The sequence below is a fragment of the Atractosteus spatula genome, chromosome 16 (assembly GCF_055471065.1).
Source record: "Atractosteus spatula isolate fAtrSpa1 chromosome 16, fAtrSpa1.hap1, whole genome shotgun sequence".
Taxonomy (NCBI): Eukaryota; Metazoa; Chordata; class Actinopteri; order Semionotiformes; family Lepisosteidae; genus Atractosteus; species Atractosteus spatula.
Genome location: NC_142721.1, coordinates 12,155,506 through 12,169,622, shown reverse-complemented (window position 1 = coordinate 12,169,622; position 14,117 = coordinate 12,155,506).

The following is a 14,117-nucleotide window of genomic DNA, read 5'->3' as shown; positions in this document are numbered from 1 at the left end:
TACCATCCATTTAGAAAAACTGGATTGGAGACTCTTGCTTTAAGGAATGTGCTGCTGTACTGAAATCTGATGTGATTATCTGTTTGAAGTCCTCTCTTTCCTGGTTCTGCTGACCCAGTATCTGTTGATCTTCCTGCTGAGTGCTCTTATTAAGCATTTAAATGAGCTAACAACTTGATTTAATCAAACTATTATATTGCTTGTAAACCTTAAAGCTTTAAATGTAGCTTAAAATCTACATCTTTTTAGAAACTTTAGCAAAGTGATGACAAACACATGATTAAGCAAATTATTAGTTCAATTAAGACTTTTTAGTAAGGAACAGGTACCTCTGTTGGAACAAAAAGTGGATATTGGGATTACCAAGATCAGGATTGAGAAGTCCTAACCTACTAGCTGTTATTGAATTTGTTAAATGCTTTTAATGTTTTAATTTGAGTAATTTAATTCCTTATTTCCATAATAGAGCTGACAGATGAAGAAGTTTATTACCTTATTTAAAAAGTTTGATAATAGCTGTCTAATAGTTTGTTCTTGATTTAGAAAAATAGAGTAATAAATCACTTAAATCAATCCAAAACAATTGTTGAAGTTATAACTGTTATTTCTGCCAGAGATTTATATTGCAGTGCAAATTGCAGTGTGGGCACCATTATGATTTTTCTACATTTGTGTTTTGAGTGACAGATCTGGAGATGTCAGCCTGCAAAATGGCATGTCTTTTGTTGCTGTAGAAGACACTCAACAATCACATGCATGTGACTTATGAATTGCAGATAATTGAAGAAGGATGTTGTTTGAACCTTTCATAACCCGAAAAATTCCATTTGCTTAACAAAAATGTACACCATGACACTTAATCATCTACCAGAACAACAGCAAAAAAAAAATGGAAAAGAACGTGACACTTGCAACTAACCTTTTAAATTATGTATTTGAATCTCCAAGCATGGATCATTGTAATGTGGTAATTTGGCTATGCCAATGTTTGTGAAGCCCTTCCTGAATCGAGCAAGTGGGGGCCTATCTTAAACTAGTTTTGGTAAAGAGCAAAGCTGTCATTAGGTTATTGATTCAGTCAACTGGTAAATAGAAACTTTTCCTTTGCAGGTCTTGTTTACTTAAAATTAGCTGGACAAACAGGCTGTCCTCTAAAGGTTAGACTTGAAAGAAAAGTTTGTTTGTTTGTTTGCCTTTTCATTTTTAACGCAGCAAGGCAGTGATGTGCATTCATCAAACACCAGTGTATGCAAAGAATTTGGTGTTAGTTATCTCAACACTCAAAGCCTATTAAGCTTAATTATCATTATCTACCTTTCTGCACCTCTGCCCCTCCCACTTCAGTAATGGTCTGAGCAAAGAGAATGATAATTATTGTTCATTGAGACCCTATTCTGGATGGTATTCTGATATTTTGTAAAATATACTAGTTTTGTACATCTACAAGGGTATGCTGATGTTTAAAGCTTTGAGTAATATACAGTCATTAACCCAGCAGCAAAGTAAATTGGTTTTGTTCTGTTTGATGACAACAGACTGGGTAAACAGACCTTGCTATTGAGGCTGAATGCTGTTGGGTATCTCTTGTCAAAGGTAAACTGATTATAACTGATTAAACAAAGACACTATATTTTACTGATGATCTCCATCACAGATATGGAAAAGAACAAAATGATGATAGCAACAACAGGTGAGATAACAAAGCCCTCATAGCGTAGCACTTAAAACAACCTCTCTGCCCCGTATGATATTTTTTCAGTTATTTTTTAAATTTGAGAAGTTTATAAGAAACATGATTAATTTTGATTCCAAGAGCTTAAGTGACATCTTTGTCCCTTTTTGAAACTTTAGAGTGCAGAATTGAGTATTGTATTTTCTGTAACAGAAGTAATACTCAAGTAATATAGCTTATTAACTAAAAAAAAATAGTTCAGAGGTTTATAGATAATAAAAGAAAAAAGACTCATAGAAAGGAACACCTGAAAAGTGACTATTGGCCATGAAAAAGGCCTAGTACATGTTAAAGGTGTGTAATTTGTCTTGTAAAAAATGTAACAATTTCTCGGGCTGTAAGTCTTTTTTAGGATGGCATTCTGCATGTCATTTTTAAAATTATGTTTTTTAAAGTTTTGCGGAAGACTCATGGCAACAACAAAAATAATGCACCGGTGCTTCATAAAGAGTATCCAAGGTGTTCAAATTCCAATTTTGTATCCCATAGAGACCAAATCCACTGTGGAGCAATAATTTATTTGAAAGATGGAAATTAACATTGTTTTCTTCACAATATCCTTTAAAATGAAGTGGCATTTATAAGCACTGGCACCCTTTGTTTCCAGGATTGCACTTTTAAATATTTATAACAAAATGTATTTATCTGTGAACAATGAACACAGAGGTGTTTCTTTGTCCTACGTATTTAATCTCAATGTAGCTTCAAAATCTATTCGCCTTGGCGGTTTAGGAAACTCAACTCACAAGATATACCTGTATATATACATACTCACTGTATAAATGTTCATGTATCTTACATTTGTTAATTAATTGGAAATTTTAGCTACTTCTTTCTACTTGAGGAAAAATTGAGCTATTTATTCTATTACCTTTGATTATTTAAAAACATATTTGGAGGCAGAAGTTGCAATACTTGTAATACCTGTAATTTCATAGGTTTTTCATAACAGATGTAAAAAATAAACATCCTCATATTTAATACATAACAATTAAAGAGAAAAAAACATCTCAGTCCATTGCCACTTTGAAATAACTGAACTGCTGCAAAGTTTTAAACATTTGTTTTGTTTTGACTACTGTCTGTTAGTTGACGGCCATCTTGTTTGCTGACCTTTCAGTTAGGAGCAAAGGCTCTTACTGAAATCCAGGTCTGCCAAAGGCCATCAACCACCAAAATACCAGGACATGGCTGTTTCTGAGGAGAAGTGGGTCTTGCTGTAACCTGCCTGCTTTGCTGTAACTGTGATTTGCCAAGGCAGGATAGCAGCTGTTCAGCGTCTTTGACCAGTCCAGTTGAATAGCGTGTTATCATTAATTGTTCTGATAGGTGTTTTCCAGTTTAAAGGACAGCTGCCGGGATATCTGTTTAAGGTGTGTGTATTCAGTGACATTATAAAAGGCATATTGCTGAACAGCTGACAGGCTGGACATTTTTTCAATGGCTTTCAAAGTTCATCACACACTGTTTTTCACGTTTACTTACCAAAACGTTATTGGAATGTACATATGCAAATAATTCACTGTATTCTGTTATGAACAATTTAAATGTTAGATGTTTATTGTAAACCTTCATTCTCTGGCAAAACAGTTAAATACACACAGGCTTTAATTTAATCCAGAATGATTCATTAAAGCTACCTACATCACTCTAAAAGTGATCTGGTTTAGTAACCTAAACAAGGGGCATAGTCGCAGTGCTATGCAAAAACCCAAGCAACACATGCTTGTAACCTGAATTTACAGCCACCAGACCTGGGAATCTGTGAGAAGAGATTAAACTAATCAAGGCTTGCAAATGTACGCATTTATGATGACACAAAGAGGACGATCTCTCCTCGCCCAAAATAATGTATTGTTTTTTCATGTTTTTCTCCGGGGCTCATAGAACTTTTGTTCATAAACTGAACAAAAACAATTTCCCTTGAACTCCACTTTCCTTCTTGGTCATTTCACTTTTTTCAATGGTCTTAAAATTCAATAACTCAATCATCTGGCTCAATAGTAGTGATCTCCGTCCATGTATTCCATATTCTTGTGTTCACACTGAAGGTGGGTGCTTCATTTAAAGCATCCAGTCTTTTTTTTTCTTGAAACCATACCTGACTGGCTCTTAGGTTTCACCTGAAAATGTAAGGATTTGATTTCCTGCAGCCCAGATAATTAAAGGACCTGACTGAAAAGAACCCAAAAAACAATTATTGCTTACTTTCGTGAGGGGAGGAGATCTTTTTTGTACCCAGGGAAAAAAGGTGTAGAATCCACACAATACAGCTTCAGATCAAAGTAGCTAACAGGAGGCTGTGAAGAATGGTGGTTTGTTGCCTTCGATCCACCACCTTGTGCTAGGAGCTACCTGCCATACTTGCTATAATTAAGTTTCCTACCTAAACCCACTCTTTCTTTGCAGAGTAATTCAATCAGAGCTCTTTGGCTGCCTCAGCACAGAAATTGCACCTGTCTCCTGCCCTGCCTGTGCCTTGTTGTAAAGGTGTGTGCAGCAGCCCTGAGTGTCTGATACGAGCTGTTAATCCATAACCCAGGCATGTGGCTTCCTCAACACCTGTCTGCCAGGTGGGCTTTTCTAACCTCCTAAGGCCGTTTGTTCTGTTTTTCCCCAGTTTAGTTTTCTATCCTGTAAGTTGCAGAGATAAGCAGGATCATAAAGTTCAGGAGACTTATTTTCTGACCACAGTCTAGTTTTTCCACTTACATCTCCAGTACTTTGTTCAACGGCAGCTGTTGTGAACTTTAGTCTTATACTGATATGTTAGTGGGCAACCAGCTTTCTTTTTTACAGGTGCTGGAAACCAAGCCTTTTCTGTAGCTTGAAGTGACCAAATATTTGCAAAACAAATGAGCTGAAATGCTTATGAAATCGTTTTTAATGTTTTAATATCTATTTAATATATATAACTTAATTCTAGTTATTGATTAAAATTTATTCTTTATTTAATTAAGAATAATTGGAATAAGTTTATTAATTTTAAGTGATTAAGTGGGAAAAAGTACTCTTGGTGTTGGGCAAAAACAAAACAAATGAGAATATTCATCATTTAACATACTCTAATGTAAAATTTGATTTATTTTGTCAGTGTTTTAGCATGATCAGTGTAGATGTGTATATGGTGCCTCAAAAAATAACTTTTAATACCAAGATACTGTGTGAAGTTCACTGTATGATGAAAACATACAGTCTAAGATCTGCATTGTAGTCTAAATGTTGTTGAAAGAGCTGAAAAACCTATTCTGTCAACAGCTGTATTAAAACAGGGCTTTAGTTTGTACCTCTAAATTTAAAACAATTCAGATTGCCTCTCTGCATTTATTATATATTTTCATAGACTTACACGAGAACTAATGCATAAACAGTATTTAGTATGCTAGCTCAGAGAGACCTCGATCATCTCAAGTCTATTGTCAACAAGTTTTTTGGAATACCAGTGGTTCAAAGTACTTAGGAAGAGGGTGAAAAAAAGGATCTTTAACAAATGCCCTCTAAACCAGCCTGTTTCAAGTAAAAATTAACTTGCGGCCAAAGTACAATAAGTGTTTTGTGGTAGGAAACCCTAATAAAGTTTAAAGCTATCACTGCATCCTCCTAGATTAATGAATCAGAAAGTACATGATTAGCATATAGGTGGAATGAAAGAAAGAAAGAACTGGCGCTAGAGAGAGAGGGGGGGGGGGGAAGAGGTGAAGTGAGTTTTTCAAAGGGTTCAGGTCAATATTGGTATTTCAGGAACTTCCAGCAGCTGTCTCCAGCTCTCTGTAATTAGCTGAAAGAGAAAGATTAGTCCCTTGCCTGGCACTGGGGGTACGTGTCTGAAGAAAATATTGAACTCCACTAGGTGGCAGTAGAATGTTCCTGAAGCGACAGGTGGAAGATTCTTTCGTTCTTTTCTTTATTTTACCCACCACGAGTATTTCAGAGTTTCCGAGGCCTGAGTAGGTAGGTGAATTGCAATCACTGAGGGTTAAAAATGAATGTGTTTCGTTTTTGGTTTAAAAGGATGAGGTGTAAACGATGAGATTCACAAACATAGTAGGGAAAGTAGGTTTTGTAAAACTTAAACATAGGCTTGCTGATATGATTAAATTAAGTAAACGCATTTAAATAATTGAAGGAGCCGACCCCAAAGACAAAATGTGCAAAACGATGCGTATAAATAATTGCTTGTTTGCACACTGACATACGGCCCCTGGAGCTGAGATTTTGCGTGAAGTGGAGATTCATTAAATCGTCTTCGTATTGGAAAGTTTTATTTATTGCATTGCGTCTCCTGTCGTCCCCAAAGGTAAAAACACAGCCTTGGATTTCTCGTTCTATACCGCCCTGATAGAGGTTAATTCACAATCACAAAGCTTCATTTCCGACAACAAAACATCACCTGCTCACCCACGCCTTTGCAGGTCGCTTACTTCAAAAGGCAGGTCTTATCTTGTTTATGCACCTTAGTTTGTATCCTGTTAAAAATCCACATTTTATTTGAATCGATTGATCTGGGGATGGTCAAAGTACAGTTTGAAATAGGCCTGTGCCTAAGATAATATTATTAACCTTGCTTATCTTCTATTTAAAAAAAAACATTTTTCACCAACTGGCCTTTTTTTAACTGATGTTCATCTCTCTAAATACTTTGGCAATGAAGGAGAGCCATGTCATCTTCTAGGGCAAAAAGTAGATTTACATATTTCTGCTCATGCAACGAAAGTGAGAGGGGTCACTGATATGGGATCTTAAATTTCCTAGTAATCGCTTTTGAAGGAAGTATGTTGAGTTTCCCACAGCACCAGGACAATGTAGCCAGTCTTGGCCAGAGTAACACTGTTACCTGTTTTTTTTATAACCTTTCAGTTCTGGAGGTAATCCAACATATTTTACTTATCACATGACTTCTGCTAGTCCTGCTGTAAATTCACATGATATAAATATATAGTATTTTTTTTCCTCCTTCCCTGAAAAGTGTCTCAGGCTATGTAATGAAAATGTCACTGGATATTTCTGAGAGTCATTCATTCTCTTTGGTTCATTCACATGAGCGCGAAAATCACATGGCAGCTTTAAAGTTGACTTGAAAATTTCTCCCTTAGAAAAAGCACCGTGGACTCTCACAAATCTAAACATCTTGCATGCTGTGTCCTCACTGTCAGCGAAAGGCCCTTTTGTTGAGGGTTTTAATGACCAGTTGTATGCCTGAATCATGGTCTTTTGAAAAGATATCCTTACTTGCCTTCTGCTTTGGGTACTTAATTAACATTCTTGTAAGTTCTGTGAAAATAAAAAATGGACAATATTACAGATAGCACGCGCACCTTTCCCTTCTGTTTAATCTGGGGAATTTTAGTTCTACTTTGAACACTTCCTACATTGTGGTTTTTATCTTTGATGAAATAAAAGTGCATTTTGCTGAGTTGTGCTGTATGTGAAACTGGCTGACTCTATCTACTTCTCTTTGGGGCCAGACTGGTCTAACTTTTTGGTTTTCTGTTCTTATGCCTCAAGGTCTAATGCTTTAGAGCTACATAATTAGAATCGAGGTAATGGAGTTTTTCTCCAGGGCAAAGGCTGAGGTATGTATTTAGTAGTTGGGTGAAACTGAAAATCTTTATGCCAAGCTACTTTTATTGTCTGTACCCAAAAAAGTTTGCACAAAAACATTTGAAAGTGTTAAAACACTAACCCCCCCAAGGCTTCCCTTTCCACAGACACAGTCGTGCCCATAACTAACTTCTTATCCTCCAACGTGACCCAGGTCTCCAGGTTTCGATATGTAGACAGGTATGCTAGCACAGCTTTCCTTATAGCAAGGGGTGGGACTGCTGCTTCTTTCTGGTCTGTGCATATATGGCCAGCCAATAGGCCTCAATCATAATTGTTTATAATCCCAGCCCTAGTGCCTTTTTCAATGCCAATGTTAGTTACACAGCTAGAGCTAATTGAACGGTTTTATTTATTTCAACAGGTCAAATAAAATAGATCCTGCCCAAAACAAATATACAGTATGTATAGCTCTCCAGATTGTAGGCCCACGGCGATCTTAAGCAAATTGTGAAGGTATGATCTTGAAACATTTGTCAGAAAAGGCCAGTAGCTAACAGTCATTTCAAACATTGAGTGTGTACATGATTATCACTGACTTTTGGATGTCTTAATTGAAACTTGGTCAGAAGTATTAACACACTATGCAGTCATTTCACAAGCCATGGTGAGCACTCTTGGACTACCTGATGTTAATTTAGGATGGATCAATCAGTATTAGGACAAGGACCCTAGGAATCGGGGCCTGTGAAAAAAACCAGGAGAGAAACAGATTTTTCTGAAACTTTTTTTTATAGAGCACCTTTCACAGGTGCAGTTAGTTGCTCTGCCTCCTAAGTATCTCGGAGAACCTAAAATGCACAGCACACAGGTAGACAAGAAGACCCACTGGGCTACCTTAGGGCAATCTTGCTTGCTGTCCAAGGTAATCTCCCAAGCATTTTGATTTTATTCAGCTGAACAGAAATTGAATTGAAACGTGCAGTGTTGAAGGATGAATAGCCTGGGAGACTGCTAAGCTTTGTTTTCTAAACAGGGCTTTCTGCAAACATTGCTGAATCCGCAATGTCTTTACAATGAAACTGGACTACAGAGATTTGTTATTTGCATTAGTTTTAAAAATAGCCATTCTGTGAGAATGGTATCAAGTTCAACAGTGTGTCTCGGCATGCTCTGTCAATGGAGAAGGAGAAGCACAATCCAAAATAACAGGGGTGAGTATGAGAACAATTTGGTAAATCATTTTAGAGATTTGGTTGGGAATAAGCTGAAAATGGGCACAGAAATAAAATCAACCCTTTAAATCAAATTGACATCTTCTCTTTTGCAGAATGTTGGCCTCACAGTTAATTTATAACCTTAGTGTTTGAAAGTAGGCTATGCTATTTTGTGTCATAAGGTCTTTATTCATTGCAGTCTTCTTAGGGTACTTAAATGTTTAAGCAATCAAAGACAGTTTGAGACCCTGCTGTGATGCAGAAAATGGTAATAAGCATAACAGGCTATATATGTAATTTGGTTTGTTTGAGGCAATAATTACATATCAGTCTTGTACATCTATATTTTTCTGCTTTGATACCAACTGAAATGTTTAATCATTCAAATTTAATGTATGCAAGCATTAAGCGCAGACCATTTTCACGTACTGTTTTCTTGAATGTAGTTCACTCTTCCCATTTCTGTACTCAAAGCTCATGATTTACAGGCTTTAACTAGTGGTCAATAACAGTTTATAAAGTGAGGCACCCTGAACATGGAAGCTCCATTTAATAATAATAATAATGCAGACAAATGTGGGGAAAGGGTAAAGAAATAGTAATTTATGTACATTGGACAGGCTCACATGCTTTTATGTGTAACCTTGAGACATTATTAACATGCACTGCTAATCATTGTTTGCTGGGAACTTGGGAAATTTCCTTTCTCCGTAAAGCACTCCAGAAAACTCGTGACGGTTCCTACAACCAAACATCCAAACTGGAACTTTAGGAAAATCAAGGTCTGTGTCGTAAGAAAAGTACTGCTAATCCCTGAAAACCATTGCACAACATCTTTCCCTTTTCAAGGTGTGAGACACTTTTGAAGTGATATTCACCAAGTGTAACATAAATAAGAATGGGAAATCAAAATCATAAGAGTCAAGATAATCAGGATTATGGACCATTTAAGGTAAATCATTAACCTGTCATCTTCAGCAGTTAATGCCCCTCGAGTGCAGACAATTTGATTAAAGCTAGTCCCAGAGAGAACTGCCCTCAAAGGACCGCCTGTTAAATATCTGCAACTTATGAGTATAAAAGTAACTTCACAAATACTATATTAACAACCAAAATACTACAGCAGTTGAGCTAATCAGACTGAGGAAATAATAATAATAATTGCTTACACTTATATAGCGCTTTTCTGGACACTCCACTCAGAAGCGCTTTACAGGTAATGGGGACTCCCCTCCACCACCACCACCACCAATGTGCAGCATCCACCTGGATGATGCGACGGCAGCCATAGTGCGCCAGAACGCTCACCACTCATCAGCTATTAGTCGGGAGGAGAGCAGAGTAATGAAGCCAATTCATAGATGGGGATTATTAGGAGGCCATGATTGGTAAGGGCCAATGGGAAATTTGGGTCACACCCTTACTCTTTTCGAGAAACGCCCTGGGATTTTTAATGACCACAGAGAGTCAGGACCTCGGTTTTACGTCTCATCCAAAGGACGGCGCCTGTTCACAGTATAGTGTCCCCGTCACTATACTGGGGCATTAGGACCCACATGGACCACAGGGTGAGTGCCCCCTGCTGGCCCCAGTAACACCTCTTCCAGCAGCAACCTTAGTTTTTCCCAGGAGATCTCCCATCCAGGTACTGACCAGGCTCACACCTGCTTAGCTTCAGTGGGTTGCCAGTTGTGAAAAGTGCTCATTATTACAGTGAACTATGTTACATACGATAGTATGCATTGAAAATTGACCATACACTACATATGTGAGATCTATGTATAGTGCAAGGAAATCCCTCGTGATTTTTGCTGCTTATGATGTCTTTTTGGATGGTTAGGTAACCTGTAAAAATGTTATTTGCAGACGTTACAGAATCTAAAAATAAAAATAAATCATAAAGCTCAATTACTATTGCATTGAATTTCACAGCAGACAGTGCTGTCCAAAGCAAGATTTGGGGTATTATTATTAGTAGTATTATTCCAAAGAAGATTAAAAGCAACAGGGAAAGCCATTCCAATTCCATTTACAGGTTTCAGATTTGTAATATTTTGTTAAAAAAAGTAAACTCCAGGAAACACCTGACCCGTGTTTGATTCCTTTGGGAATTTTAAACTGTAGTCATGAGAAGTGGAGATCATCTTTATCATTGTGAGACAAATTAAAATGTGTTAGAAATTTGATTGGTTGTGTTCAGAGGCTTTTATGATGCAGTGGAGTCAGGGAATTCATATCCTGACCTGACTGATAGTAACACATCGTTAATGATATTATTGAGACACATGTTCTGCATTGAAATTGTGAGAGTTGATAATGATCATGAATACCATTAGCATTCTTTATTTAATGGTAAATCACTGCTGCATAAAATGTTGTAAGGACAACCAAGAAGACCAGCTGAAATGCTTAAATGCAGGACCATAAGAGAAAACATTTTGTCACAAACAGGCAGTTTGTTTGTCTCTTTAGCTGATTTTGTAACATTTAATCCCACCAAAAAGAATTTAGGTAATTAAAGGGTGCATTGCAGGAATTATCCTCACTCTAAGCTAAATTAATGATAAGCATATCACATTTGCTGATCTTTCATTGGATAATGTACAACAGTAACACATAGCTAGCACAAAACAAGATTTGCATGCATTAACACAAAACAATGACTATATGTATAAATATATTAGGGTTCTGAAAAAAAGGAAACACTAAAACCACTTTATCTTCTGTTTCCCTATCACTGATAGTCACTGGTGTTCTTAGAGGGCACCAGTTTTACAGGTGACAATGAGTAAAGACTTGGCAACATTAGTACTATAGACCAATTTAGTGAACAATTGATTCATATCATGTCATTAAGAGTTTAGAGTGGAGTGTCAAGCTGCCCTCAAGACCAGAACCAGGAGTGATTTTCAGTGTCCTAGACCTATTAAAGAGTCATAGGTGACACTTTACAGTTGTACCATGAATGTTTGAGTAAATACAAAAATGTGTTTGAGTTTGGGATTTCTAACACTGCTTCTGGGAAGACCTAGTGCGCTAACATGTCTTTAAATGTGACAAATAAAACTTCTGGAACTAAGACTAAGACCTTGATCAGTTTATCTGTAACCTGGTTGATAAATTGGGTAATTAAGTGATCTTTTCAACTGCATATTGGAATACCCTTCAGCTCTTTAGATCCTGAGTTTCCTTAATTGAACAAGATACTTGCTTAATAGATCATTCAATTCAGGCTTTATTTTGCCTTGGGTGAAATTTGTTTAAAAAGCACAGTCCAATACAACAAATCAATGAGGACAGATAGAATGGGAATCAATAATACCAACAGAAAAGAGAAGACAGTTCTGTTGACTTATAAGTGTCCCTAATCTTATAGGTGATTTCGGGTAACTGTTAGATTAACTAGATTGGGGTCTCTTGGTTTTTTTTCCTCCTGCTGGACAATTGATGTCACTACAGTGCAAGTTTGACAGTGGGATGGTGAGTATCTCTGTGTGTCTAACATCTCTTCAGGCCTTTCCAAGCAGTACTTCTAAAGCATTATTTGAATTTATAGCTGTGACAAGAACAGGGAAGGGTCAGGGTTTGGGTGACTTAAAATATTCAGACCATGTCATCTCTTTGTGTACAGTGGCTTTGAAAGAAGGTCTTTCTAAAAAGTACAAGCAAGCCTGAAAGTACAAGTGTACTTAGACTTTTGTAACGTACAGTACTTGTAAACCCCTCGCCCGTGCTAATTTCCAAATGTCCCAAGGGTCAGCTTTTGGGCTCAGCTTTTTTGGGGGGTGGGGGGGGGGGTAGAGTTCTAGGAAATCTTTCTGTGGGAAAACAAAAGGGAAAACTTTCAGAAAAAAAGGGGAAAGTAAATGATGCTGAGGAAATGAAAAGGCAAAGCAAGAAAAAAAACCATCTCAGGCAAATAAAGCACACACACACGGCCATCCGGGAAGAAAGGGCATTTTTTGTCCGCCTGATTAACACTGCCAGTATTTAGCACCCCAACACACATACCTCACACAGTTGCCATCGTTAACAACAACCTGTCAGCTATTCTTGTGTGCTGTGCTATGCTGCCTTTGTATTTCTGAGCCAGTGAGCCTTGCAGCTGTCGTGAGGGCTGGCCTGACAGCCTCTGATCAGCCAGGCATGAAATCTGCTCTGAACAGCTCCATATTCACAGCTCCAACGGGCCCTCGGACTGCATCCCCCTCTCTGGCCGTAAATCTTTATCAGACATGTTAGGCTCGGCAGCCGGTGGCGCCAGCTATTTCTGCCTCTTCCCATCTCTCCACCAGAATCTTAGCCCCGCTTTGCCGTTACGTTGCTCGAATGCAGATTTTTCGTCTTCTTTTTTTTTTCCTTTTAAATGAATCGTCTTGTGTGCACAGCTCAATTGGTTATTTTAGAGTCTTAGGAAACAGACGAAGTGTACTGTAAATCTCATTAGATTAGTATAAATGTACATTGTGAAGGTTGGACGCCTACAGTAGGGCATTATGTAGGCTCTGGCTTTGCTTTATTCATTTTTCTTTTAAGGAAAGGACTGTAGCATGAGTATAACATGACTGCTTTGAGGCAGATGTCGGAGAACAAACCAGGTATAACATTCTGAGAGCTACCAAGAGGAACATTTTATTCTCTTTTTTAAGAAATGGGAAAGTGTTTGCATTTATAAATTAAAGTTTTCTTCAAGGAGCATTTTGTCCATGTGATATCATTTGTCAGTGTGATTTCACAGTTTCAACTGTTGCTAAACAAAAGTATATGTACATCACTTACATTGAAACTACTGTGCAGAGTGTGAAGTGATGTGAGTGTCCTGTGTGGCAAATAACTGATGAAAGGATGTGATTGTCATATATTGGTCAGAAACTAATCTCTCTAAGAAGACATAAACGTGAAACTCCAACTAAATCCTCATGGTTATGTCTTGGAAGAATTTCCCCACACACACTGGAATCTGAAAGAAACTGGCTCATTGTTCATCAGCAGCAAAAAATCTCCATAAGAAATAGCTACAAAGGCGGTAGTTCATTATTTCCTATATTGTGTTTGAATGGCCTTGGCCCATTAACCCCAAAGAATGACCATTTTGACCCAATGCTTACAGTATACCTCTTCTTACTCTTCTTTCTCCCATGTTCATTTTGGTTTTGCACTTTACACCGATGATCAGTTCTTGACTAAACATTGCAGAAATTAAATTATTTAATCTCCATCACTGCTTGTCTAATTAAAATGAGTTTTTTATAGAAACAAATTATACATTCTAAATTATTAACAAATATTTTAAATTGGTCAGATGCTGATGTAAAAATTACAAAAAAATACTACAGAAGTGTAAACATTCCAATGGAAATGAAGGTTTTAATAATTTTAGATATTATTTATGTAATATGCCATACACAATTTATACATGCCAAGATAGATGCAGTCCTACAGTCCTTACATTTCTAAGAAGAAAATACTCCCTGTTCTGCATTTATCACTCATTGTCCTTAGGAGCCAAGGATGCACAATTTGATCAAAGTGTGTGGCTTTATTTTTCAATATGAGCTTTTGTTGTTTGCAACAAAGATATAGTAGCAATGTAAGAGCTTGCACTATGATGGAACACTTTATAATGA